General features: G+C 48.3%; 1 protein-coding gene across 5 annotated transcripts in view; it reads left to right on the top strand.

Moving 5' to 3' along the window:
- Positions 1–27,596, top strand: part of BCL9 (BCL9 transcription coactivator) — a 53,627-nt gene that overhangs the window by 9,438 nt on the left and 16,593 nt on the right. For 4 of the 5 annotated variants that reach the window (XM_065741884.1, XM_065741885.1, XM_065741886.1 and 1 more), the window contains exons 1-2: positions 15,197–15,394; positions 15,968–16,027. The exons of the other annotated variant lie outside the window; for it this stretch is intronic. The gene's annotated coding sequence lies outside the window, so the exon portion shown is untranslated. Of the gene's footprint in view, positions 1–15,196; positions 15,395–15,967; positions 16,028–27,596 lie in introns of those variants that run through there. 5 annotated transcript variants of the gene reach the window in all.

Below are 27,596 nucleotides of genomic sequence, written 5' to 3'. Positions count from 1 at the left end.
TGGGCCAGAGGAGGTAGCACGGAAGGCCTTGGCAGCTGGGAAGAAAGGAATGACAGGACTGCCAGGGGAGGGAGAGCCTGGGAGCTGAGATGGGAGTGGGTAACAAGTGGAGGGGGAGATAAGATTTAGGAGCCATGTCGCTCACTGAAGAAAATGGCAGAAGTAGGATATTGTTTGCTGAGGACTGCGTTGTTCCCGTGTGTGGTGTATGAATCTTACGCTTACGGTGCCACACAAAGAAGTTGCGCTTGTGCAGAAATGCCTCGGGCAGCCGGAGGGTCTGCTCCAGGAGGTGCTGTCAGGCTGGTGCAGGGAATCGTGCTGGGCTCCCCTCTGACAGGCTTTGAGAAAGAGGAGCCTGTTGGAGAGGCATGTGGAAGGGAAGGGGGGGAGCTGTGACTCACCAGGGAACAATGATCATGTGAGGACAAAAGGGCAGGCTGGAAGAAGACCTGAAGACAATGGCACATTCCTGGTGTCAGCGGCTTCGGCTTTGGGGTTCCGGCTTGAAGAAGGAGAGAGCATAAAAGAATTGAAGTGTTTAGGAGCAATAAAGGGAGCTGGTGAGCGAAAGCCAGCAGGAAAGAGAAAGCAGGTTTTACTGCATGCAGAGTTGTTCTGCACCTTGAAGCAGATCTTGGAAATCTCCAAGAAGCTGGAAGAAAGGATGCAAGGAAAGAAGTCATCTGGGCAGTGAGTGTGATGGAACTGTTCTGGCCTATAGCACAGACTCATCAGTTTGCAGCCTCAGCAGCTGTGACAAGCTGAGCAGCGGTGTTGAGCTGCTCTGGCAGCGTGAGGATGGGAGGCCATGTATGTTTGTGATGTTGGTGGAACAGACAGGTGGGGCCCAGGTGGTGCTGGAGATCTGAGTCCCCCCGTGCCTTTGCAGGATGTCCAGTTGCTTCAAAATAAGTGGCTTTCTTCTTTCAGTCACTATGAAGCAGAAATCAGCAAATGATGTAGGAGAAAATCACGCTGCTGATGCAAAAGCATCTTTTGGGTGAAAAACAGCAGTTGAATTCCTGTTTGACTCAATCCCTAAACTAACCAGATGAAAATCCTGCACTCAAAGGTTTTGTTTTTAAGCTTTGCCTTAGCACCAGTTCAAGCCTGTTGGCATTAGGCAAGGAACACCACGCTGTCTGCCTGCTGCTCTTTCCAACAACCAGAGGCTGGTTTAAGTGGTAGTTTTGCTAACAGCTGCTTTGACTTGGTGTCTCTCCACCTGAGAGTCTCAGTGCTGAGCTGGTGCAGAGATTCTGAAGCTAGGGGAGAGGAGGAGAAGCTGCAACATAAACACGGCCTGACAGGCTGTCCTTTATTTTTCTGACTGCAGTGAGAAGTTGGCTTTGTTAAAACCAGCCAGGCTGTAAGCACGGTGAGCTTGGGAGCTCCGTTTGCCAGTTAGCTGCTTCCCTCAGCCACACTGAGAGGTGTGTTGAGCCACTTTTACCTAACGCTTGGGATTTAATTCCTAACTATACACAGCATTGATGCAAATCATGCAACAAGTATGCGCAGTGTGCTTAAGAAATGCATTGGTGGTAGAAGTGTGCTGAGAAGTTGACCAGGACTGGGTAAGGGTGATTCGTACGTTTTCCTGAACGGGACCGTGATGGGATACAGCTCTGTTAATGCACAGTGTCCTTTAGAGCAGGCAGTGAGTTGAGCCAGCCAATGGGAGTGCCTCCGAAGAGCATTGCTGCACCTTGGGAAGAGCCCTGAGGTCTGGGACTTGGGTTCCAGCACGACTTCTCTGCTGGGGAGGGATGGTCTGTCTCAAAAGCCAAGTGCTGCTGAGTCCGGGAGTGATACAATCACTTTTTTTGTGTGTGTGTGAACTCCTAGAAGTCATCTATGTTGGTATAAATGAGATCATTTGGCCTAATTAGTTCCCAGCTTAATTAGTAGTAATTATCCCAACATGGGAGTAATACCCGAGTAGGAAGTACTGAGTCCTCGATTAGATAGATCTCTAATTGGTGTTACAATATTGTAATTAAAGCATGCTTATACGCCTCTGCCTCTACAAGTGATTTGTTTTATGTCTGATTAAACAGGGAGTCCAGCAGCCTCGAGGAGGCCAGGACATCACCGCTGATTGAAACACTGCATTATTCTTTGTTATAGGAAAGATGATGAATCACATCCACTAGAAAACACTGTGGGCCAAATTAATCCTTAGCGTAATTGCTGCTGGAGTTGGGGAAATTGCAACTGGGGTGAATTCGGCCTCGAGTACATAAGCTCTATCTGTATATCACACAGTTAAACAAATACTCGTTTGAATGTGCAGTCTGGCAATTACACAATCAGACAATTGCAAGTAACTTAATCTGCGTTTGCAATCTTTGGGTTGCATGGCTGAGTTTATTTGTCCGCTGCACTGTCCCTGCAAGTGGGACCTCTCTGCTCAGGTGCTGCGGGTGGCTGGCAGGGAACACTTTACCCTGGGACCTGCAGCAGTTGGGCTGGCCCTCAATGCCACAGGGAGACAAAGGTGCTGGGAGGGGGCGGGTGGTCCTTGGGAGCAGTTTGCTGGCTGGCAGAAAGTTCCCTTCCTTCAGCATTAGTGCCTCTCATATAGCTGGTCTCTAGCAGCAAGCCCTTTGGGGGAGCGGGTAATCCTACAGTTTGAAGAAGTTCAAGAAGAAGGGAGCTTTCTGAAATTAGTCAGCTTCAAAGCATGAAAGCTTCCTATGTCTTTTTAAGAAACCGCCTCCTTAGAACTTGGCAAGTGCACCGCTTTATTACTTATCTCTTCGCTACGTGAGTGGGCGACCGTACTTCCTGATTCGGCTCTTCGATATGGAGAGATCAGCAGCATAGGTCTGCAGAGGACAGCGACTCCTCGCCTACAGAAGGTAGCAAATAAGAATCAAGATGTGTGCATCTTCTGGCTGCCACAGGCGTATTAGAGTCGTAGCCAAAGGCAGACATGCAAACAGTTCTTTGCCAGCTGTTTCCATGTTAGAGTTGCAGCATCCGAGGCACAAATCTTGCTGGAGTTCATGATGTGTACAGAACCAGGAGAGCGCAGCAGGTCTTGTCACCTCCTGCTGCACTCACAAAAACCTTTTCAAAAGGGGAGAGTCCAAAAGGAGAGAGATGACTTGAGCAGGGAAATCAAATGCACCGCATTCTGTTAAAGCAGTGTTAGGGATAAGAACTGAAACGAGCCATCTACAGGAATTCAAAAGCAAGGGGTTTCCATAGCAGCATTGCTTGGCCATATTGTATATACACTATTTTGCATTGCTCTCATGATATCAGAGGCATGGTCTAATATCTGTGCGTGCAATATGTCTGAATCAGAGTTGCTATGAAACTTAAGGCTGAATTACACCACGGAGGCATATCCTTGTGCAGCGCTGGGAGGAAATAACAGAACTAGAAGATTTTTCTCCGTTGGTACGCTTTTCTCAGAGAACTGCTGATTTGCCAAAGCTGTTGCTATTTTTGGGAAATGTTGGTTCCAGTGTTGGATCCCATCTTGGGAAAAAAAAAAAAAAGAAAAGGTAGAGAAAAGTTTTGAAACTTAAAATGCCCCGGGGCTTGAAAGATCTCAGTATTATAATTCTGTCCTTCAGAGCGATCAGTTCTTTTTGAGTAAATTGCTACAAAATATGTCTAAGTTTGAAGTAAAGTGCTTCAAGAAGATAAAATGAAATCTTGCCTTTGATTCATTTGATCACAGTTTTCTGGGTATGGGTTGTGAAAGCATTTTTTTCCCCTTAATTAGGTATGGAACAATGGTTTGAAATCTCTGAAAGGAAGAGAAAGCCTTCCCTTGGCTCTGTTCAGCAGGTGAGCTGATCCCAGGGAGGGGAGCTGCTGCCTCTCCCCACTGTGGTGACAGGACCCATCCTTCCCATCTCTGTGTGCATGGGCAGAGGGCTCCTCTGTGCAGCACAGATCTTCACTGAGCTCTGCCCCACTCTCAGCATCTCATCCGTGCTCTGAAGTTCTTTGGGGCACAAGAGCGACATTCCACCCAGGGCCTCAAAGGAGCACTTGTGAGCTCGTTCAGCATTGTCCTCTCTGCTGGCTGCAAAGTTCCCTTGCTGCTGGCATTCTCAAATGCCAATGTCTTCTTTCCTCCTGCAGCCTGCATGCAGTGTCTGCTCCTTTCCCCCACATCCCTGCTGTTGGAATTGCCAAGCTTTTGCTTGTGCCTGGAGACTTGAGTGAGTCTTGCTTTGCCTCACATTGAAGCCATCCTTGTTTAGAGAAGAGGCTGCAGAAGGGGTGTGGGATAGAGGAGAAAAGATGACAACTTGTTTTTGCTATGCGGTAGTGACAGATGCCGGGTAATAGACAGAGGCAAGCTGACAAACATCTGAATGAGTGGAAGAGACTTCTAACCCAAAGGGAGGAGTTGTGGTTTAGGTTAAAGCCACAAAGGAAGTGAAGGAGGTTACCACTTTCCTGTCTGTGGGCAGGAGGTTCTCCTTGTGATCATTTGAAGGCTTAGCTGTAGCTCGTTCTTCCCTGGGAACATGCTCATCCGTGTACTTCTTGAAAAGCATTCGATCTGGCTTCTGATCTTGGGAGCGCCAAACATCCCCTTTATCCACAGAAGTCAGCAGGAGCCGAGAGTTAAAGAACTGGGAATCGCAGCCTAATTTATGGAGCCAGATTTTTTTGAGTGCATCGTTCAGCCACATGTTTTGTGTGGTGCTAGGGCGTGTAGTACACTTCTCCTCGCCTCCTCCCCTAGCGGGTTCCACTCAGATGTTTTGTTCTGAGTATCAGTACCCCAGGGGCTGCTGGCTTGCTGCAGGCTGGAGCTCTCTTGTCCCCGAGCAACCAGCAAGTTGTGCAGCCTGATCTGGCAGTCTCGCGTGCTGGTGCAGGGCAGACTCTGAATGCCATTGGGTACCTGCCAGCATGGCCTGTGATCAGTATTTCCCTTGATTTTCGCGGCATGCCTCACTTTTAAAGGCTCAGAGGTTCCATCTGTACGTGGCGGAGAAGTTTGTTGTCTCAGTTCAATGGCTTTGCTGCTCGCCTGTGAGGAGAGCGGCTGGTTAACCCTGGTGTGCTGCAGGAGGCATGTCTAGAGAGAGATGAAAGAGAACGGGACTGCCCTTAAAAGAAAGCAGACCTTATCCTGAGCCCGAGCATGGGCATGTGAGCTGCCTGTCTTAACCCAAGCTATCAGCTGGCTTCTGCACAGTGAGGAGCCCTGTCAGTGACGGTGACTTCAGTGTGTGCTGCCAGGACCTTCTGATCACTGCGCACTACTGTACATGAAAAGAGCATCTGAAAGGTGCTCCCTGAAGAGCCATTATGTGTTCTGTGGTCTCTAACCTTCCATTAGCAGATCACCTTAGACCCTAACCCTGGCATTGGGATGTGGCAGACTCATTTCATCTACCAGGTGTGAAAATCATATTTGACTGTGTGAGGATTGTTGCTCTGTCAGGTGCACTCTTATTTTTGTTTGTTTGTTTGTTTTCTAAAAAGGGGCTTTGTTAGAACTACAGGATATCATTAAAGATTTATATGTGGCAAATGCATCCTTTTTTTCCCCTTTTTTTTTTTTTTTTGCAGAGCGTTTAATGTTAGAGACCCTCTCGGAATTAATTTCAAGTAGAGTTTCCTTCTCTCTTTTAAAATACTTCCTTTGCCTGTGGATTTGCAGCGTTATCCACTGGATCTGCATGCTGTGCTTTCCCCAGACTATGCTATTAAGCTGGGGTTCCTTGCTGCCAGCTTTGAGGGTCTGCTTTTGAAGCCAGAAGGACTCTGCTGCGTCCCCTCAGTCCTGAGCTGTCATCTAGCATTGCATCCTTCCTGCTCCAGGTTGTATTCCGGCATCTAACAGAGCTGTGGGCTTGCTTTCAACTTGTGCCGATGGGTCCCCAGACGGTTCTGGCAGTAGCCCAGAGCTTGAAGTGAGAGGTATTTGTTTGAGCTGATGTGCACCAGCCCTTGCTTTGCCTTGCATTGGAGCCCCAGACCCGTGTTCTGCTGGCAGGGAGGGAGCTCTGTGATGGCTAGCTGAGATGGGGGATTCAGCCATCTTCTGGTGAATCGTGCTTGTGAGACATTGGAGGGCTGGTTCAGAGCTTCAAGCATCTGGCTGATGGTATTTGGCTTTGTTTACTGTAGTGCTATAGCCTTAGGGCCACAGAAAGTACAGCTTTATTGAAATCATTGGAGTTGCGCTTGCTTATGGCAGCAGGCAACTGGGGACATGTTTTTTTGGAGCATGTTGCCAGGAACATAAACTCTTTTCTTTGGGAGACGCTTTGTAAGGATGGCTCATTTGAGTGCCTGGGAAACATTGTCCTAATGGAAACAAGATGCGGAAGTGATCGGGTCTCAGAACAACTGTTATTTCTCCCCCACATCTGTGACTTACAGAGTCCACCTTCTGAAGGCTCCATCCTTCCCTCCTTCGGTGCCATCAATTCTTAGTTTTGGACAACGTGCACAACACTGAGAAGTGGGATGCCGTGAGGGACACTGCAGCTTCTGTGCGTGGGGAGATAGTGAACTGGGGGAGGAAGCTAAGTGACTTGCATGGGACCAGGGCAGGCAGCAGTTGTATAAAGCAGCGATCTTTGCCATTGTCTCATTCTTAAGCTGAAGGTACCTGTGCTTCAAGATGTAAGTGCTTACTAGAGATTCATGCTGCACCCTTTGATGCCGGGTACTCATATAAAAGCAATTGCCAAAAATGCAAGTGGTTCTTAAAAACAGCACAGCCAGAATGTTACCTGCAGTCCTTGTCTGCTGGCTGGGCTTCTGGTATTCATTTTGTTGTGATCTGAGAAAGGACAGGCATGAGGTACAGGCTGTCTGCAGGAGCTGCCCACGTTGCAAGCAATCTGAGGCACAATGGCTGTATCTCATGAAGGTAACATTACTGCAGCTGGTCCCCTACACATCTCACTTGTTACATTGATGCTCTGAGATATAAAGATGTACTCAGAAAAGAAACATGCTGTCCTAGGTGTCTCTCAGGATCTGCAAGGCAGGTATTGTGAGCAGATGCATCCATACAAAGGAATAAACAGGCATAGTTTAAAAGAAGCTAGCAGATTTTGTGCTCAGATGGGCTAGGAACTTTCACACAGTCTGTTCTTGCAGTTCAGCTGTGAGAGGCCAACACCTTCAACAGAGAGGGACTAGCAAAACGTTTGGACAGAAGTATGTCCAGTCATTACATCTGTTGCTGAAGTAGTCCAAGCACATAAGTGAAAATGCAGAACTGGAGTGAGGCGTTTATGTAGCTGTGCCAGAACTCTCAAGTGCCCTCTAATAGAGATAGAGAAGATGCCTGTTTTTGTCTGTATGGTCCTCTGTCATCTTGCAGATCTGAAAAGCCGCCGATGATTATTGCAGGAGAAAGTCAGCAGCACGAGCTGATAGTGAACCGGTGTCTGAAGAGCAAGGGGGAAATCTGATTGTTTTCTTTGGAGAGTTTTCACTGTTTTATGTAATCTTTGTGCAGCACCTATAAATCAGTGACTAGCACTTCTCAAATGTATTGCCTTCATCAAAAGCTGTTTGAAACAACAAGTAGCGCCTATTCATTCAGCCTGAGCTCCCCTGACATTTTTAAATGACAGATAATGAAAACTGTCTTCATTATAACTCAAGCAATTTCATCAGGCTGTCACCGGCAAACAATGGCAGATTAGAGACTGAACAGCCCTCAGCACCGCTCTCCTTAGTACCTGTGCAAATTTGCACATCCTTGGGGTGCTAGGATGTGATGCCAAATGCGGCCGACTGCTGTCTGTTTCCATCCAGCTGGGGAAGGGATTCCTCAGCATCGAGTCACAACAACCATTGCCTTTTATGCTGCTTCCGAAGTGTGAGAAGAGGTGATTTCTCAGGTGGGAAGGTTTCTAGTGTGCAAGGCACTCATGGTCAGTAGGAACATGTTAAAATCTGTCTGGAAAGCAGCGGTCAGATGGCATAAAAATGGAGCGCAAATGTGAGAATGATCGTGGGTGAGAGACGTGGCTTATCTCACAGAGTGCTGAATTCTGCACTGCCTTCAGTTTATGAATGGATTTAAAGCATGGTGCCAAGCAGAGCATATTGCAGTTGTCTAATCCTAGGTGACAGAGGAAGGCATGATAGTAGGCAGAGCCGCATCCAAGAGGACTCATCAGATCAGCCCAGGCAGCCTGGCATTACCTCTACCTGATCTGCGGGAATCGGTCCCAGCCCCTGAGTCTCAGCTGCCAAAGGGAAACCTCGTTGCGGGAGCAGCTGTTGCTGTGTGCTGCTAGCTTATCTTGCCCTGCTTGTCTCTCCCCAGCCAGCATCGCTTCGGGCGTGCTTGGGCTGAATGTCAGTCACTCGGGTCCTTCTCACCTCGCTCCCTCCACCCCGTTCACAGGCTTAACCGAGCTGCCCCCCGCAGTTAGCTTAAGAGGGAGCAGAAGGAGCGTTTTGCAGCAAAACATCATTTGTATGAGATGGCCGTGGTATGGAAGAAGGCTAGCACCAGGGAGCGAATTATAGGGGCAAGGGGAGGAAAGAGGCTGCGGCAGAGAGAGGGTTGTTATTGGAGCACACGGGGAGCCAAATGACTGAGATAGAGGGCGTAGATAAATAGTTAGAAATAGGCACAATGGTGTGATTTGGAAGGAAAATGAGTCACTGCGTCAGTCCCCAGTGGCGCTCGGTTTAGGGAGCCGAGTGGTAAATTACAGGCGGGTTAGGGCTGCGAGAACATCGATGACCCTGTGAAGTGCTGGGGAGAGAAAAGTTGCAGTAGCGGGGAGGAAGATTCAGATCTCATCTATCTGAGTATGAGTATCTCAAGGTGAAATAACAGAAGGAGAGGAGGCGGGAATATTGATTTCTGCCTCACAAAACAGACAACAACGCCTACTTTTTCATAGCGAGGATTTAACCATTCACTTTAATGGGCCAGTCTGCAGTACCGTGGGGGCTTGGGTTCTTCTTCATGTGCGATCTAGAGGGGAAGTCATGCTGAAGTTATTTTTATTTTATTGTAGCCTCGTGGGAGAGATGTGAGCCACATTTTACCCTCAAACATCTGTGCTCTGACTGTAGGGGTAGCTGTGGTCTGTGGTGCTGCTGCCCATTGTACGGCGGGCACCCCAAGCAGCTGGATGCTGGAGGAGCAGTGCAGCGAGGGACAAGGAGCCTACTATGCTAAAAGGGCTGTTGTACATGCTGGCCACAGATGATTTCTGTCTGTCTAAGGGCAGGCTTAGCCTTCCTCCACTTACCCTGTGCAAAGGATGCTCCTAATGAAAGGTGCTTTCTTCAGCACTTCGTGACTTTCTTGGAAATGTTCCTTTGGGGTTAACATTTTGTTTGGTTGGTTTGATGCCATGAAATCGCACGTGTGTGTGCCCCTCTGTGTGGTGGGGCTGGCATCATAGGGCTGCGTGGCTGTGCTAGGGTGCTTGCTGTCTTGGAATAGGCTCGTCAGGTGGCTGAATGGAAGCAGGAGGTGTGCTTGGCAATTTTCTGGACTGCTGCCATGCCTTTTCTCATTGCAGTCAAAGACAATCATACACATACAAAGGGAGTGTAAAGTGGTGGCTGAGAATCTTAAAATGCTCAAGGGCCAGGCAGTTCCGCAGCCAAATTCTCCTGGCTGGGCCACAGCGCTTGGTGTATGTTGGCGCTTCTCTGTAAAACACAGGAGCAGTGTAATGGGAACAGTGTTCCTGGGCAAACATTGGTTTTGGAATCTCCCGTGTGCCAAATTTTTCCACCTCTGTTTTGTATCAGTTCGTATTTTTCATGCGTTGCATGAGCATATGTTTCCCCAGATTCTGTTTACCTGATTTCCCTTCTGATTCAGTATCTCTTCTCTCCTCCTTCTTTTTTCTTCTTTAATCACAGAAGATAAAACCGAGCATTTATCTGTATTGCTGCATAGCATTTGCCTCGTACCTCCTTATTGACTTTGGAGACGACTCTTTAAATAAGGCAAGAGCTTCCTGTGACTGGAATGTTATAATGTGTGGGATTTGTTCATCACATTTCAGTTTTGTTGTGGGATAATTTGAAAGTTGTGTGTGTAAATAGAAGTTTACTTATATTGAGTTTAAGAAGTGTTTCTCCTGGGGAGCAGAGGTTAGTCAGCCCTTGAAGAAGGGCACATCTACTAGAAGGCTGCCTGGAGGTGCATTTCTGTCACATATTTTAACCACAGGTCTGGTTCAGTACTCCAACCCAAACCCTTTTAGGGCTCAGGTTGTTCTGAGATTGATGAGTGAACAGGAGGAAAACACCAGATTAAATGCTTCTCCTTGCTGATAGGGAAAGTGAGAGTGAGGCATTATTTGCCCTAGCTGAGTTTGCCATCATCTGTATGCTGTTGCCACAGGGTGATGTTGTGCAGCCTGCACTGCCGGCCTTCACAGCAGACATCTGCACCCTCTGCAGCCAACAAAGCATTGTGAATCCATGTAGGTGAGCTACAGGTGGCTTTATGCCAGGAGCGGGGACAGAAGTAGGGATGTGTATGTGTGTTTTTGCAAGAAGGTGTATATGTGTCTGCACATAAAGATATAGATATTGTTAGGGGTATGTTAGCATTTCCCTTCTCTGTGAGTTTGGATGGTTCCACACACATCAAGGTGCAGAGGGACCATTCACCTGAAACCAGTTAGGAATGTACTTTGGTGTTTGCGGGTTTATGGATGGGCAACACTGACTGGGCTCAGAGTAGCATCTAATGCTAAAAGAAACTGAACTGCAGACAAAGCCACAGAGATCTGCCCCCCTCCCCCTATTCCTGATTTCCTCATCTTTCTGGAATGATTTAGTACAGATAAATTTTTTTTGGAAGAGGAGGTTTTTTTCCAAGTTAATGGGGGATGTTAAACTACCCTTTGCTGTGGTCCTTTGCTGTCTCTTTTACACCACCCAGATTTAGACTTCATTTCACAGCACAATCCATGAAGACGTCTCTCCTACGCCTGAGTAGAAAGATCACGGTGCTATGAGAACCATCATCACCCGGGTTCCTCACAGAATGGATTGTTTTCTTTTGAGAAGGCTCATTAGAACACAAAGACATGTAAAACCCAGAGCTAGTAAGAAGAAGATTTCACAGGGTGCAGTCCATCTTTGGTCCTGCAGCTCTTCTGAGTATTTGCACCAGAGCTGAAAGAGGGCAAAAAGCCCCAGACCCAAAGCAAACAAAGCAAAATATCCTCCCAGTGATGTATGTTCTTCATTTCCAACCGTGTTGGCATTTTACACTGACTTTCCACAGGTGTACATGAATAAAGAAGTCAGGAAGCAGTACAGAGAACAGAACTCCTAAGGACGTAGTGGAGCTGGAAGGTTATGATCACACTGAAAGTGGGAAATCTTGCCTCAGCAGACAGGAAATATGTGATGCAATTTCAGCGCAGAGTTGCTGGAGATAAAATAGCCCATAAACTGAAAAAACTGGGGGGAACACTTTGCGTGGCCAACGTGTGCCACGTCAAAGCTAATGATGAGGGATCCTTTGACTGCAGGAGCAGTGGTGTACCAACCACAGATGCACGTGGCGACTGCATCCCATACCCGTAGGGAGGAGTGTATGCCCCTGATCCTGGAAATAATAACTGTCTGCAGATTCTTCTGAGTGGCAGCAAATTTTCTTGAGGAAACATTTTTAAGTGGCTGGAAAGGCACATTCTGCTGTTTCACATGAGGTGATGTTTCTTTCACATGGAGCGGCTGTGTGGTTAGAGCTGGTTTAGCTTCAGAGAGTGGATGGTCAGCAGGGTGTAACTTCAGACAAGAGTCGTGCCTCCAGCCTCCACATGGTAAGGCTCTGTGTCGCCATCTCGCCTGCCCTCAATCCCATTTTCAAAAGTTCCTTCTCTTCAGATGTTTTCACCTCCTCCAGTTGTGCCAGTTCAGTCACTTGCAGGGATGAAATCTGCATTGGAGCTGGTGTGGTGTTAAGGAGTTTTCTTGTTAGTAAAGCTTTTAAGGAAAAGTTGGATTGCTTAAGTGGTTCACCTGTGAGTGTGGCTACATAAACAGTTTGACTGGCATCAATGTGTGGCAGTGACTGTATGTGAGAGAGAGTGTGGCAGGATCCTCAAAGTCTGCTGCAGATGGAGGAGCCACAGCCCTACACACTCTTAATATTATTTGCATGAGTAACTCCATTGTATTTCAGTGGGACTCTACTTACACATGTAAAACTCAGTATTTGCAGGGCCAGGCCCCTAAAGAGCATAAAAGCTGGGATTGGGGTGTGCCAGCATCTATAGCAAGTGTAATGCAAATGTATTTTGCTGGCTGTCCTATCTCGTCTAATCTGTTCTGCAGAGCTGGAGCTCCTGTAGCAACTTTCCTTAGGCTTGCTTCGCACTGATGGAAGAGGAACCTGCTTCTGAGTTGAAAAGCTGGTCTTCTGACACTGCTGCTGCCAGGGAGCTGTGAGGGGAGCGTACCCAGGGTGGTGTGCTGCACTGTTTCTGTGATGTTCTTGGATTTGCTGGAGCACTCTGCAGAGCCGGGCACAGCTGCCTTCTCCAGTGCTGCCATTAGAAGCGTGGCCAAAGGGAGGCAAGCCTTGACATAAGGTGACGCTCTCCAGATTGGCCAGGATGGCTCTGTGGTCTGGGGCTTGACTTAGCTGTGTTACAGCCTGTTGTCACAGTGAATGTCGCTTGGGAGCCTCTTGTTGTCAGTTCCCATGGTGGAACCCTTCAAGGACAGCACCAGAGATTTCGCGGCTGAGAATCTCTGCCTTGGGAATTCACTGCTTGTGGTGGTTTGCTGTGGCAAATTCCCAAAGGCAGCGGGTGCAGCATCAACTTAACTCCTGAGGGTGAAGGAGAACACCTTGATTGTGGCAATCCAGAGCCCCAAAGAGAGGAAGGAAGAGACATAAAGCCGTTGGAGGGGAGAGGCTCGGTGTGGTTATTTGAGACCGCTGCCTGCAGAGTTGCACAGTCATTTATAACTGTTTGAAATGTGGGGGGATGGGGTTAGGGGGATGGGAGAGGAGCCAGAGGAACCACAGCATATGTGAGCTCGGAGCATTTTATGCTCCCTTTCCCCCTGTAACTCCTCCAGGGAAAAGACAGCAAAGTACTTGGCCAGAGGAGGAACGAGAACAAGAGCAGCAGCCCACTAACACCTCTTGCTTATCACTGCTGTTGTATTTGTCAGGGCTGAAGCACAGGGTAGGATTATCGAAACATGCCTTCAGAGAAGTGAGGCCGGGTATCTGGCTTTTTCACTCTCCTTAGAGTGAAAAATCCCAGCCTCTACTGCCCAGGGTAAGCAAGCTTCCTCTTCAACAAACCACCGTGGGTGCGTGCTATCAGTGAGAGCAGGAGTGGCTCTTAGGCCCACAGCACCACGGGTGTATCTGACCCATATGCAGTGATTTGCTGCTTCGACCTGTGCATTCTGTGCAGCCACCAGTGCTGCAGCCTCTCCTGGGCTTTGTCAGCCAATCTCTGGAGGGGGAAGTGCAAGGGAGAGGAGAAAGTGTGGATTAGTGTTACCAAAATGTAGGCCTGTATCGATGTAAAAGTGGGTAAGGCTTGTACATCAGTAACGGAGTGGGCAGAGCCCATGGCAGCAGAGATGGTAGTTCCAAGCAGAGCTGAGCACAGTTAGGTGTTTTCACTATCATTTTCCACAAGGTTACTGATGTCAGCTGGAAGGTTCCCCTAGGACTAGCAGTGGTGGATGGGTTGGAAAGACTAGCCTGGGACTGGGAGTGCCACCTTGGGGTCAGGGATCAGGGGAATGGGACTTGTCTGAAAAAAGTCAAGGGGTTGAAAGTCTGTCTGTCCGGTGGGTCTGCAAATTGAAAGGATTGAGGGCTGCTGCTAAGAAGTATCCATCTCGAGGAAGAACGTCTAATAGCTTCCCAGGTTCGAGTTAGCTACTGTTGCCCTGTTGAGGAAGTTGTAGCCAGGTCTTGCCTTTAGTATTGTGCAGAAGAGCGTTCGGACCGGGACTGGAGAAGAGGAAAAGCCACCTGGGGAACGAGGGCAGAGGAGGTGGTTTCATCTGCAAGAATGGCACCGTGTGCTGCCAGGGTTGCCATGTGGGATGGTGCTAGAGGTGGAAGAGGGACCTGGCAGGGCAGGTCATCTGAGGATAGAGGGAGAGCCCACTGCATTTCTGTTCGCTTCTGGTGTATTGGCAAAACTGGTTATTCAAGCATTGTGGATATGCAAAAACCAGCAGCCTGCTTTCCCCAAGGACGCTGCAGTGGTTCTGTGCCACCTCTGGCAGCTGCGAGGTGGAAGGATCTCGCTTGTAGCCCACGGGATCGCCCATTTTAAGGACGTATTTTGGAGGTGAGGATTGGCTGATGCTGAAAGCACTCTTTTCACTGAATAAATCACGGGCTGAGAAGGATGGGAGGCCACCACAAAGCTTCAGAAGACCTCACCGTGCTCAGTCCCCAAACATGGGCCATGTACTCAGGACGAGACCCCAGGGCACACCTACGTGCCGATAGGTTGTGTCTGTTTGCCACCGCTGCCCCGTTTCTCCGCTCACCTGCGGGCTGCTGCCCGGCCTGGTGCTGCCTTCACCAGAAGAAGCCCTCGGCTCCGTTCGGAAGCGCGAGGAAGGCAATTTTCACGCCCGGCTTCAGCGGCCCGAAGGAGCGCAGCTCCCCGACGGCCGTGCCCGCTTTAGGGGGCCGTTAGGGGGCGGGCAGCCCGCGGTGGGCGCGCCGTCTCTTTAAAAGGGACGGAGGGGCGGGGCCACCGCGGATGGGGGTGGGGCTATGCTAAGGTTAGGGGCGCGGCCAGCGGGAGGTCGGGGCAGCGCTGCTTGCAGGCGCGGGGGGCGCCGCGCCTGTCCCTTTAAGAGCCCGGCTGCTACCACCGTGCAGGCGAAGGCGGGAGGGGAGCGCGTGCGGGGGGATAGGGGAGGGGAGGGCGGGAAGGGGTGGGGGGGGGAAGGGGAGCAATCCCCGCCCCCTCGCTGGGCAGGGGCGGGTCGGGAGGCCGGGCGAGACCACTGCCCGGAACGGGGAGTAGGAGGCGGTCCTGCCGCCGGAGTGAGTCGGGGACGGTACCATTCCCGGGGCGGGGCGCGCGCGACGGGCGGTACCATCGCTCTCCGCGGGTTGCGGGACGCGGCGGGAGGGGGGAGGCGGGCGGGAGCGGGGCGCGGGCCGTGAGGTGGGGGGAGAGGGGGGAGAAGCGGTGCGTGGTGAAAAAGAGGGGAGCGGGAGGGGGCGGGGGGTGGGGAGCGCGAGAGAGGGGCTGCGATGGGCGGTACCACGCGTGCGGCGAGGAGGGGGGGGAGGCGCCGGCGGACAATGGAGCCTGTGTGTGTTTGCGGGAGGGGGAAGGACCCGCCGCCGCCGGGGGGAGACGCCGCGCCGCCCCCTCCCGCCCGGGGCTGAGCCCGGCCGCGGCCCCCGCCCCTCCCCCAGCGGCCGGCGGTGAGTGAGGGGAGGCGGCTCTCGGGCACTGCCCCCCCCCCCCGCGCCAACCATCTCCCCCCTCCTTCCCCCTCCCCCCGCTTCAAACCGCCCCCCGGCGACGGCCGCCGCCCGCCCAAAGTTTGAGAGTTGGGGGCCTGGGGGAGAGCGCCGCCCGCGGGCCGGGGCCGTGCGGTGGGGCGGCGGCACGGGGATGCGCGGCGGGCGGGGGGAGATCGGTGCGTGCGGGGCTGCGGAGAGGTACGCGCGATGCTGCGCTGTGCGGGGGCTTCGGGCTGCCCCGGGGGCTGCGGGGAGGGGGCTGTGAGCGACAGGCACTGAGGTGTGTGCTGCGTGCGGCACATGGGGCTTCGGGGCTGAGTCCCAGGAGGGGATGGGGGACCTTTTGGGGACTGCGGTGCGGGGTGTTCGGGGACAGGGAGCTGGCACCGGTGGGGAGGGATCTGGGTCTGACCTCTGGGTCGGGACACAAAGGTGTGCGGGGCCGGGATGCCGGGGCGGGAGGCGAGGGGTGCAGTGAGGACGTGATCGTTTGGGATAGGCTGTGAGGAAGGGGTGGGGGCTTTGTTGCAGGGGGGAATTGAGATATCGGTGTCTGCGTGAAGGGATGTGGAGAGCTGCACGCAGCACGAGGTATGCTGGAGTTAGTACGGGAGGAGGGAACGTAGCGAGGGGAGGGTGCGAGGAACCGGGGCTGGAGTAGCTGGGAGGAGGAGGCCAAGTTGCGGGGAAGCACTAGGAGCCAGGGAACGGGCTATGAAGGGCTTTTGGCAAGAAGGTGGTGTATGTGTGTCTGCCAGGGAACTGTGGGGCTCTGGAGCTGGGGAGCAGCGCGTGCTGTTCAGGGGTGAAAGCAGAGGGAAGCTGAGCGTTCAGTGTGGGGCTGTGTGTGATGTAGTTGCACAAGGGGAGTCTGGGATGCTAGAAGTGTGGGAAAAGGTCTTACGTGTAAGGATTGTGAGCAGAAGTATCTGAAGGCAGAGGAAATGGTCGTATGAGTTTTTGCTAGGCACCGCACGTGTGTACGTGATGGGGAGCCTGTGACCTGACCTACTGCAAAGAGGTGAGCAGGGGCTGTCAGCAGAGTGAGGGAGGCTTCTGCAGAGAGTCTGCAAGTTCTAGAGTTGGATGATGGGAAGAATTAGAGAATGCGTTGGGCTGGAAGGGGCCTTAAAGCCCACTCAATTGCAACTGCCTGCTGTCAACAGAGTTGCCTCCCACCACTTCAAGCTGCCCTGAGCCCTCTCCAATCCAACCTTGAGCGCCTCTAGGGATAGGGTATCCACTGCTTCTCTGGGCAGCCTGTTCGAGAACGATGCTGTAGAGTCCAAATGGTAAGGGAAGTGATGGGACACGTAGGTACGTGCAAGCAGTGAGGTTTCACTTTTGGGATGAAAGAGTGTCCTGCACTTCTGTGTGGTCCTGCGTTCTGTTCATGAGGCCATCGTGCTGTATTGCATCGATGGAGATGGATGTTCTGGGAGAGTAGACAAAGCATGACACAGGACACAGATGGGAAGAATCAGAAGCGACAGTCAACAGTGGGTTATCATTTGGGCATAAAACATGAAGGTGGGATGGTGACACAGTTAGTGGCTTAGTAGTAAACAAAACGATAAATCGGTCAGTAAATTGGCATGATGCAAGTAGAAAAAAGTGAACAAATAAGTGAAAGTTTAGAGCTTATTATGGAACAGTTCTAAGCCTGACAGTATGAAAGGGAAGATGCTTTTATTCTTTAGATGCCAAACCTTGCTTGGAGACAGAACAAGACCTGGGAGGTGAGCAGCAGGTCTCATAGTGCTCACCTTGGAAAGCAGCAGCTTCTCCTTGGTTGGGGCAGTTGTTAACCTCACCGACTTGGGGCTGAGGAGAGGAGGCTGTGACAAGTCAGGCTTGTCTCGCCAAGTCTTGTGGGTGACTGGCTGCTCTGCTGTCAAAATAGAGTTGGAGGAGGCAGAGGAAACAGCTCTTCCAGTTTTGAGGGGTTCCAGTAATGTTTTTATCTTCCTTTGTAAGTATTTTGTCCTGGATTTCTCCATGAGAAGCCTACACAGACATGATAGGAGTTGGGAAGCATCCTTAAATGCATCAACCTTTAAAACCAGGAAAGGAAGTGAAGCTTATTTTCTTCTGTTTTGTTGGAAGTTAACATGCAGTCAGTGATTGCTCAACACGTTACAAAAACAAGTATTGAGAAGCTAAGCAATGTGCTATGTGAAATCAAATAAAAAAACCCACAGGGTATGAAATGAAAGAATTGACATACCTAAAGAGCATTAGTCCTCTCTTCTTTTTGTTCTCCTCTCTCCAGCTTTATATTGGGGCTGTAATGCTTGTGGTGGTGGGGTGCTACAGGTGTGGGGCTGGTGGTGCCGAGTAAGGGCTGGCAGGTGGCTGGAGTGCCTTCCTCCAGCACAAGTGCATGTATGTGTCTGTATCCCATAGCAGCCCGGTCAACTTTATCCTGGAAATCTTAGGAGTTGCTCCTGTGAGATATTATAGCCGTTTTGGATCGTTTTGTGTGATGGCTCTGGTTGTTTTTTTGTTTTCTTTAACAGTGATCTCCAGAAAAGGTGATTTGTAATGAATGTGACCTTTTTTCTTACTCAGAGCATAAAAATGGCTCAAGGGCTCATATTTTCTCCCCTTGCTGGCTCCTCCTCAAACAACAAAAGAAAGACAGCATTCTTATTTTAAGTTGGAGTTAGCAACGGTAGCAGTTTTGGGATTTGGGAATTTTCCCACTGAAGGTAGAGCTTTTGATGGTGGGGTTTTTTTTTTTTTTTTTTTGTGGCAAAGGGGCCTTGGGTTCTTGGGTCTCACTGCACTGTTGTGAACTCTTAACACCTTAATTGAAGGGGTGGAGATGCTGAACCATTAACAAAGACCTCCTTTATCCAAAATGTTAATCAATCATTGACGTTAAATAAGTGTGAACAAAACCAACTAAAAAAAAACCCTAAACAAGTTTTTGTCTAAGTCCCCCCCCCCTCCCATTCAGTTGCTCAGTCTTTGGTCAGGTTGGTGTTAGCAATTCTTCTGGGGATGTACTTTGTGTGCATACATGTACTTGGTTTGTACTTGGACAGTGTTTGGTAGAAGTTATGTTTCTGACTTCCCAGTATATATATATATATATATATATACATATATATATATATATACATATTTATATATGTATATATATACATATTTATATATGTATATATATATATTTTTTTTTTCCAGGGCAAATTATTTGGTAGATGCAATCAAAAAGTTCTGAGAGAAGCTGTGCTCTGCTGTGGTGTGAGGGAAATAGCAAGAATGTGACAATGCAGTTGTAACCATTTTCTTTTGGGGGGAAGGGTGCATGCAGTGTATTTTGGGGCTTTTGAGAGGTTTGGGGAAGATGCTTTTCTTTTGGCTCTTGAGATCAGTTCACTAGTTTGTCGGTCAACATGGTCTTCTAGGCAGGACCTGAATTTTTATGTGCAAGAAAATAAATAGGTTTCTGTTCATACAACCAGAAACTTTGTAGATCTCTTCTGTATATTATGAATACAAAGAGCACAGACTCTTTCTTCCCCACGCTTCCCTCCCTGCTCATCTTGCATTTAATCTTCACAGTTCGCGTACTTGGATTATTTTCAGTTAGTCCACAGCTGCATTTGTCACTGAACATCCGAATATCAAAACTAAGGCACCTGTAAGCCACAAGTCTAAAATATTGATACGGAACAATTCTTGTGAATGATTTGTACGTGCGAGGTGGATAAGAATGGAGTAACCTTTGATCCATCTTTCCTGTTCGAAGACTTGCTGCTCTGTAACATGTTGAATTTCCATCGCTATTTCTACCAGACTTCTTTCTAGATTTTTGTTTCTTCTTGAGTTCCTAGCACACTGTGGCAGTTCTGTTGCCTTGCAAACTGTGTGTGTGGCTTTAGAGTTGGTTGGTCTTTTATAAATTCAGTGGGAAAAAAGCAAATTCCTTATCCTTATCTTGGAGAGCAACCAAGGCTCAAGTGAGTACTCAAACTCATTCACATCCTAAATGTCAGCTGTGTTACCCAGCAGGATTTGATCTCTCCCACTTTCTAGAAGTTTACTGGGATTTCTTCAGAGCGAGGCGGGCAGCCTTCATAAAATCCTGCTATCTAGTTTGCACGGCCTTGGACTTCACAGAAATCTCGGTGCCTCAGTAAGGTCTGTGGTCTGTTTACATAGATATCAAGTCCTTTAACCCAGCAAGATTTGCTGTGGGCTAGGATTTCCTGCTTACAAGCTCAGCTGGAGTCCCTCTAGTCTTCCTGCTGGCAAAATGAAGGTGTTAACTCAGGTTTTGAATGCATTTTGTGAATGGGAGGAGATTTCTTTGCTGATTTTTTTTTTTCTCCTTTGGTCTGAGTACTGTGTGCCTGTCGTGTTTAAAATGCCTTTCCTCATATTTTTACTTGTTTCATTATGTTTTTCTTCTCCTGTTTTAATTATTTTGGGGCAGGAGATCTGTCGCGGTAGGGCTGTGCAAGCACGGAACAGGGACCTTACACAGAGTTAGGGACTGCAGATGATCTTGACAAATTTGAGGAAAAAAACCCTGACCCCATCTGTTACGAGATTTTGGAAGTTTCTTTAAGCCCACGGCATCTTACAGGCACTGGTTAACTCTGTAACAATAGCAAGACATCTTTTGAGGAGCCTGGCTTCTGGACCTCGTGCCAACCCTTCCTTGTGCCAGTGCTGCCTGAGCTTCTGGATGCTGAAATGGATCAAGGGACCGATCTGGGCTATAAGTAGCGGGGCACAAAAAAATGAAAAAGGAATAAAAAAGGTTATATTTAGCCTGCATCGGTTTGCCAAAGTAGTTTGCTGTTTGGCCAGGCACGCGGTGGTACTGGAACATCAGACAGTGTGGTGCAGGGGTGGAAGTAAATCTTGGTAGCAGCAGTCATTTCAGCTGGCATTGCTGCCAATAGGAACGCACACCTAACTGTACCCCTAAGAGTCTGCTAAACTTGCTAAATGTTATTTACACCTATTTGTTACAGCTTCTCTTGCCTGGGAGTGATTCCTTCAGCTTACCTTATCCTTTCTGCCAAAAGTGTTTCTCCCAAAACATGTCTGCTGTGTGTGAAAAGAGAAGCCATGGTTAGGTGCAAGTGGGGGCAAAAGAGGAGCGTAGCTGCTGAGCTGTAAGAAGTTTGTGCTGCTTCATGGCCGTCTGATGATACAGAACATGCAGTGTAAATTGATGGTAGAATATTTAGCGTGGTTGCAATTAAGCAGTGAAACTCACGCTGTGAGAATCATCAGGAGCAAGAATTCAACTGGAGTTAAAAGGATCAGATGTCTGTAGGAATACGAAGAATATTCAATTATCATAATCAGTGACAGTAAAAATTTTTGGAAGAAGTATTAAGCCTGTGATCTAAACCTTGATTTTATTCTGCTCTAACGGATGTGCTTCTATATTGGGAAAAGAGGGGGAGGGCAGGACAGGGCAGGGGTTGTTTTGCCCGCCTTTACTGTTTTGGTCTCACATGCTTCTCTGGAAATGTGATTGGTACCAGAATTTGAGATGTGCCTTTAAACTGCGTAGGTTTCTGGTTTTATCTTGGTGACCTCCTGAAATCTGGTCTGAGGTCCTAAACCATGCCTGTGGTGGAAAGTGACCTGCTGCTCCCCGAGTTGGTATGTTTGCTTCACTCCTGCTTCTGTGAGTTGTTACCAAGAGTCAGAGCTTGGCGCTCTGTTTTTGATCTACTTCGTTGACACTCACTGAATTTATTTGAAAGGCTGCTAGGAAATTGCAGTTTACTATATCTTAAGAATGAGTCTTATCTCTTTTGGGTAGCTGAACATGTTCCAAGATCCCTTAGTTTTCAGAGACTTAAAAGCAGAGGTGTGCTGTTCCCAGCTTGGCCTCTGAGAAGGAGCTTGTGGAATAGGGAATGGAGATGAGAAGTAAGGTGGCTGGTTTGTCTGTCTGCTTGTTTCTGAAGCCTAGCCGGAATCAATGAAATGCTTTTGAAGGAGAAAGAATGGCAAGTATGCTTTACATGTGACACAATTTATCTCAACAAAGCAAGGCTGAGAGGTGCTGGAGCAATGTCCTCTGAGAGTTCACTGAGAACCGGGTGCTGCAGTCTTGAAAACAATGGTGATTTTAAGTGCTCCTTAGAGATGCAATCTATAGCCGAAAGAGTGCGTGATATATGTGATAATTTGACTGCATACAGAATGGAGGGAGTGTTTGCTTCCTTCTGTATTTGGGTCGGAGTAGTTGTGATTCAGGCACAGATAGCATGTGAGCAGTTCCTCTGAGCTAGCTGTCCAGTTTTTCTGATGTTGGGCCTTTTAAGAAAGGAGTGCTGCTGTATTGCTTCTGCTTACCTTGGCCAGGGCCTGCCTGCGTGTCAGCAGAGTGGGAAGAGCTCAGCAGCATTTGTCCATCTTGTCACTGCGTGGCCCCCAAGTGCCCTATGTACTACTGGAACAGAGGGTGCAGGTGCCCCAAGGTCAAACAGTGGACCCTTCTGTAGCTTACTCAGAGCTCTACTCTGCATTTTGCTGAAGTGACTTGAGGCATCTTGACACCGCTGTTTCTTTGCCTACGAAATGGCAGTGGTTTATCTACGTAGCGATCTGGTTTTGTTTGAGGATTGATGAGAGGTGTATTCACAGTGTAATATAAGCTGTAGCCTGTCAAAGCAGAGCAGCCACAGCTTCTGCAATTGGAGCTGTTGCAGTAGGGTTGAGGCCATCCTCGGTGTGGAGGAGCTCCTCTCAGAACCTGCGCGAGCGGAATTGGAATTTTCTGCAGTGTTTTATGTGTATGAATGAGAAGGGAGTAAAGAGCTGAAACGGCTTGACAGCTTGTTAGCAAGAAAATGCTCTCCTGCCTCAAAAAAAAAAAAAAAAAAAGCCCTTAACCTTCTTGTGGTTGGGGATAGAAAGTTGAAACTGTCAGGCAAATAGCCACCATCCAGGAGAAACGCTTCTGAGTGTTCTTGTGAAAGGTAGCTTTGATTTGACAGTTACAAGGCTTTGAGAATAGCACTCTGTTTATACAGCACTGTAAATACTTTGAAGTTCTTCAGGCTTTGCTGTAGATGCGTGGCTAACTAGGAAAATATTAAATGTGTACATGTTGGTCGAATGAGGGAGGATTCAACAGCGGTTGGAATTGTGTGCACTTTGTGCTGTTATAAGATCTCGTCAAGGCAGTAGGTTAGATAATAGGCCTGATTGTAGAGCTGCTTAATTTCTTGTCTGAATAAAATTCTAACGCGTTTTTATGTGTTTTGAGATCTTCTAGGTGACCTCGCGTTATTTAACAAATGTCGGTTTTTCATCCTGGCAGCTTTGATACGATCATGTAGCCTCCTGGAGCATGGTGTGCACGCAGTCTTTGCTTGTAGGGTCCTTTGAAGTGCCTTCCTTCTCAGAAAAATCATTGCTGTGCTGACGAGCTGACGTTTAACAGCTAGGAAACCAGCATGCAGAAGCACCGTGCTGGCTCACTAGAGATGGTGATGCGTGTCATGTTCCCAACGTGCCTCTAAAAACAGAGAAAGGGAAGGTTCGGCACAGCCTTGGTGAGCTGCATGCGAGGGCTGTGGCAGTCCTTCTGCTCTGCCACCGTGGGCACATGTGCTTCACCCGCCAACCTCCTGAGGTGGTGGGAGAGCCTGGTGTCAGAAGGCTTCAGGAGGACTTGTGTGGGTGAGCAGAGCCGGGGGCAGCTGGTGGCGGCGTGCTTGGAAGAAAACTGGTGCTGGAGGACATTCAGGTTCAGGGGGACCTTGAGAAGCTGCATTGTCTGGGATGAGGGGGAGGCCAGGTCACGGATCAGCTGAGGTTAGATAAAGGAAGGTGTGTGGGTTGCCCCCAGCGCTCCTGCCAGACCTGGTGTGTGGTGTCCCCACCCAGTGTAGCTGCTAACTACTGCTTGCGTTAGCACCGGATCCTCCTTAGAGGAGGTTTGTCCTGTGCTGACACAGCCCAGCCCCGTTTAGCTTATGAAAACTGACAAGATTGCAGCCTGAGGTGTTATGCCTGAGGACTGTTTCATACCTTTCATTCTAGAAGCCTAGTGAGGGGATGCCAAAATGAAATGAAGAAGTGCTTGCCTTGCCTTTTTTTTTCTTCCTCCATTCTGAGCTGATAGGTAACTTATTTCTCCCAAGGCTTCTGCTTAAACAGTGCAGTGTTAATACATATTGAACAACAAACTCAATGTCTCTTCAGTCCTGTATTCTTATCCATTGTTGTCACTTTTTCTTTTTTTTTTCCCCACGCCGTTTCCACAGGTTAATTTGCAAAGAATGGGCTTCTGGAAAGCTTTATACAGGTCTAATTTACCTGTGGTTGTTGTTCATGCCGATGTCACTATTTATGTTTTAGAGAAAGTAAACCCAGAGGAGTAGGGGGCATTGCCTCTGGCTGCACTTATGTTACCTTTTTGCCCCAAACAGATGTGATTTTGACAGGAGGCAAAGCTGTGAAGGCAGCCTGTGGACATCTCTGGCATTATGCACTGGACTGCACCATGTAATGTTGAGTGATGCTATGTCTGTTAACTGCTAACATGATGTAGAAAGCTGCAGAAGCCTGTCGTATATTAGGGAAAATAAAAGTTAAAGCATTTCTTGAGAAATCCCTGATTGCTAAAAGCTTTTGATCTTTGTCAGTGTTAACAATAGCAGGAACTCTAGAGCAGACAGGCTGCTGCTCAGGTAAGTGACACTCCACGTAAACTGCTTAAAACTCCAGCTGTAACTAACGTACAAGTACAGAAACAGCTTTGCTGAAGTAAGTCAAGCTGGGATCACTCTGGCAGCCGTGCTGGAGGATGCTGAGGCTGGTGCTAGTGGGACGCCGCAGCACATCATGGCCACAGTGTGCCAAGCACCCTGCCGGCACCCTGACTAACCTGTAGCTGCAAAGTTGGTGAAGCCATGGAATTACTTATATCATAATAGTACAGAAGCAGGTAGTTAATAGCGTTGGTGTGTTGTTTTTTTGTTGCTCTTCCTCCTCCCCCCCCCCCCCAAAAAAAAAAAATCACCCACCAAAACAAACAAAACTGGAACTGTCAGAAATTGCAGGGGACTCCAGATGGCTGCGGACACCTTGAGTCTGCTCATCAGTGACCATTAATATCTGTCTCCACCATTACATACAATGTAATGTAATACAATGAAGGAGTTGTGGAAAGAGTTGCATGAAATCAGAAACAGTCTATGAAAGGTGATGATCCTCCTTGTAATGATAGCACAATGAGGTGTTGTTATGGCACCAAAAATAAAGTTTAATGGACGTGTTACGGGCAGCTTTTATTATGGTTTAGTGGACCACTTGCCTATTGCAAAAGATTGTTTTGGAATGGTTTCTGTAAATACCTAGAATGAATAACTACTTAAGCAGCCTTTACATCAGAGTTGCTGTCAGTTATCCTTGTGCTTGTCAGAAGGAGAACAGTGGATGAGAGGAGGGGGCGGTTGCATTAGGAATGTCATGAAACTTTATTCTCTGAGCCTTTAGGTGGGATTGTGTTTTGTCAGTGATGGTTTTGGCTGTGCATTTCTAAGACTGCAGAATGAAAGGTAGTGCTTTCTGTGGCTGTCCCTGCTTATTTTGAGAGTGGACTGCAGGGGAGACCAGTTCTTTGGGAAATATCCATATGGTGGTAGAAGTGGGCAGAGTGTGTGGAAGGAAGAGTATCTATGCTGTCTTAACCAAGGTGTGTGAATGTGAACACACAGCTAGGCCCAGTGGAGTTGCACTTACATGACCACACATCACATCATCATATTTCTGCAGTGTGTTGGTGGTTGTTTTTTTTTTATCATTTCAGGGAGGTTTCTACCATAGTCATGAAATCTTACATTAAGCTGAGCTACTCAAAAGAACTTATTTTCTTGTAATGGCATAGTCGTCTTCTTTCTTTCTCGTGTAAATGTCCTTGTAGATCATCAAGTATTGATTTTGTGTGTGCCTATCTTTGCTCAGTCCTTTTCTCTGTGCTTCAAGACGTGGAGTTCGTTCTGAGCAATAACCTGCCCATGTTTTAGAGGTTAGTGGAGCAGTGGATTTACAGTAGGTGTACAAGGAAAGTTATTTCATGAACCTCTTTTGGAAGTTGTAGTGAACCTTATTCCATATTCATGTCATGAAATGAATTTAGGTGACAGGATTTGGATTCTTCTTTTGATTGACACTTGCTAGCTTTCCCAGATCAGCGTCTGGTTTGGGGCAGAATGAGATCCATGGGCCATGTGAGGTGCTCCTGGAGCAAATAGCCTTTGCCATTCTGGCCGAAGGAACACATGAGTGTTCACCTGAATGTCTACTGAGTTATGATGCTGGTTGTTTAAAGGATGGTGTTTACAAGCACTGCTATAGAGAGGGCTTGGTAATAGTTAACTATCTACTGATTACTTACTTGTACAAGCAGAACTGTAATACTTCCACATGATGTGTGTTGGTCATGTGTCTCTAGCCCTGGTGGTTTTGTAGGTACCCAGTGTATTTTCTGCTCTCACTTAAGAAAAAGTGCAGAAGAAATAGGCAAGGGAGAAGTGTAGGTGCCTTTGAACAACCATCTGAAGCCTATCCATGCTTGTACCATCAGACTCTGCTTTTTGCTTTGTGCCAACACCGGTGAGCATGCAGCCACCTGGATGGCTGAAGTAGGAGGGTTACCTGCTAAAAAGGGTTACCTGCCTTTGTTAGAGTTAGTTATTAGCTGGATCACAAGTGCAAATGGTGGCTGGCAGGTATGGACTTGGATAGTCTTCGGCTGATAGAAGTTATTTGCTTGGCTGCAGCACGTGCTTGGCCCACAGAAGGTAAGGCAGTGTTTTGACAAACCCATCTGAATGCAAATGGGTCCAGCAAAGGTTGTATTACAGGTGTGTGCTTTGTTCTGGGAAAGCTTTTCCTAAGAGAGGTGGGGCCCATTTAAAGATGTAGTTAGAAGTCCCTGGTGGGGGCTATATCTATAAGTATGGACTGATTCAAGATATTAAGTGTTCTGTGTCACCACCTCCTCAGTTGTCATGGGGAGATGTGTGTGGTGTTGGCATACTCATGTCAACTTGTCTGTTTGCTTATGTACGATCTTAAAGGAGTGTGACAGCTGAATAAAAGCATTGAATAACACTTCCTGCGTCCTCGTTTCCTAGTTGCACCCTTATCAATGAGGTGTGTAATCAGATACTTTGTTAAACAGCAGCTTATTAAAAATGGTAACACATGCAGTTCAGCCGCAAGCGTGCAGGAAAGGCAGATGTTAACCAACTGTTAAGATTTGCATGTGTTTGAAAACCAGCAGTAACTCTGGAGTCACCTTTTTCCAGTGCAGGTGTTCTCCCTCTTAAGTGATAGAGAATGGGGGAAATAGGATGTGCCCTTCCCAACCAAATTTTGCAGAAGGAGTGTGTGGATTCATTCCTTGCCTTTCCTCACCTCTTCAGTCACATGGGGAACCCATTGGTGGCTGCATACGTTCGCTTTCTGGTGGCAGTGGCTCACACAGCTCCTGCTGCTGATGCCATTGCTCTCAGTCCCTCCTGAGGCCCCAGCTCTTTGCAGTGCAGTCTCTACTCCAGTTGCTGTTTCATCTCTTTCCCACTTCACTACCCCAGCTACAATTCAGGGTGTGGGCTCAGCTTGCATTCAAAGTCATCACTTGTTTTCAGTAGCAGCAGGTCTCTAGCCTTTTTCTTTTTCCATGCTGATTTTGGGCTCTTGCCACCCTTGGTCCAGCACAGATTGACAGCCTCAGAAAGGCTGTGGGGAAAAAAAAAAAAAAAAGAGCTGCACTCTTTCTTGTACGCTGAGAGGTTTCTTGCCTTTAATGCTTCATGTCACAGTGAGGCCATAAGTTTGATACTTTTATCTACTTGGTGTGCCTTTATTTCATCTCCACATTCTCCTCCTCAAAGAGGGAGAAAAGACTGAAGTGAATCAGCGCTACGTACAGCTGTTCCTGCTGAAGCAGCCACAGTGCTGTACACCTGCAAGTACCTGGCCACTTGTTGCTGTCAAGCAATACGAGCACTGCTTCTGCAGTCTAAGGACACAAAGGGGGAAAAAGCTACTTTGTGTTGTTTGTTTTATCTTCTTTTAACTTCTGTTTGCATCACAGTCATAGGATGGTTAGTTCACAGAAGATGGCTCACGAGTGAGTTACCGAAAGCTAAGCTAAGAT

Source organism: Cyrtonyx montezumae, unplaced genomic scaffold, assembly GCF_038088225.1.
Source record: "Cyrtonyx montezumae isolate F1298 unplaced genomic scaffold, pur_monq_1.0 scaffold_3, whole genome shotgun sequence".
Classification (NCBI taxonomy): domain Eukaryota; kingdom Metazoa; phylum Chordata; class Aves; order Galliformes; family Odontophoridae; genus Cyrtonyx; species Cyrtonyx montezumae.
Note: the sequence above shows the minus strand (reverse complement) of the source record. Positions and strands in the feature narration are given on the sequence as shown.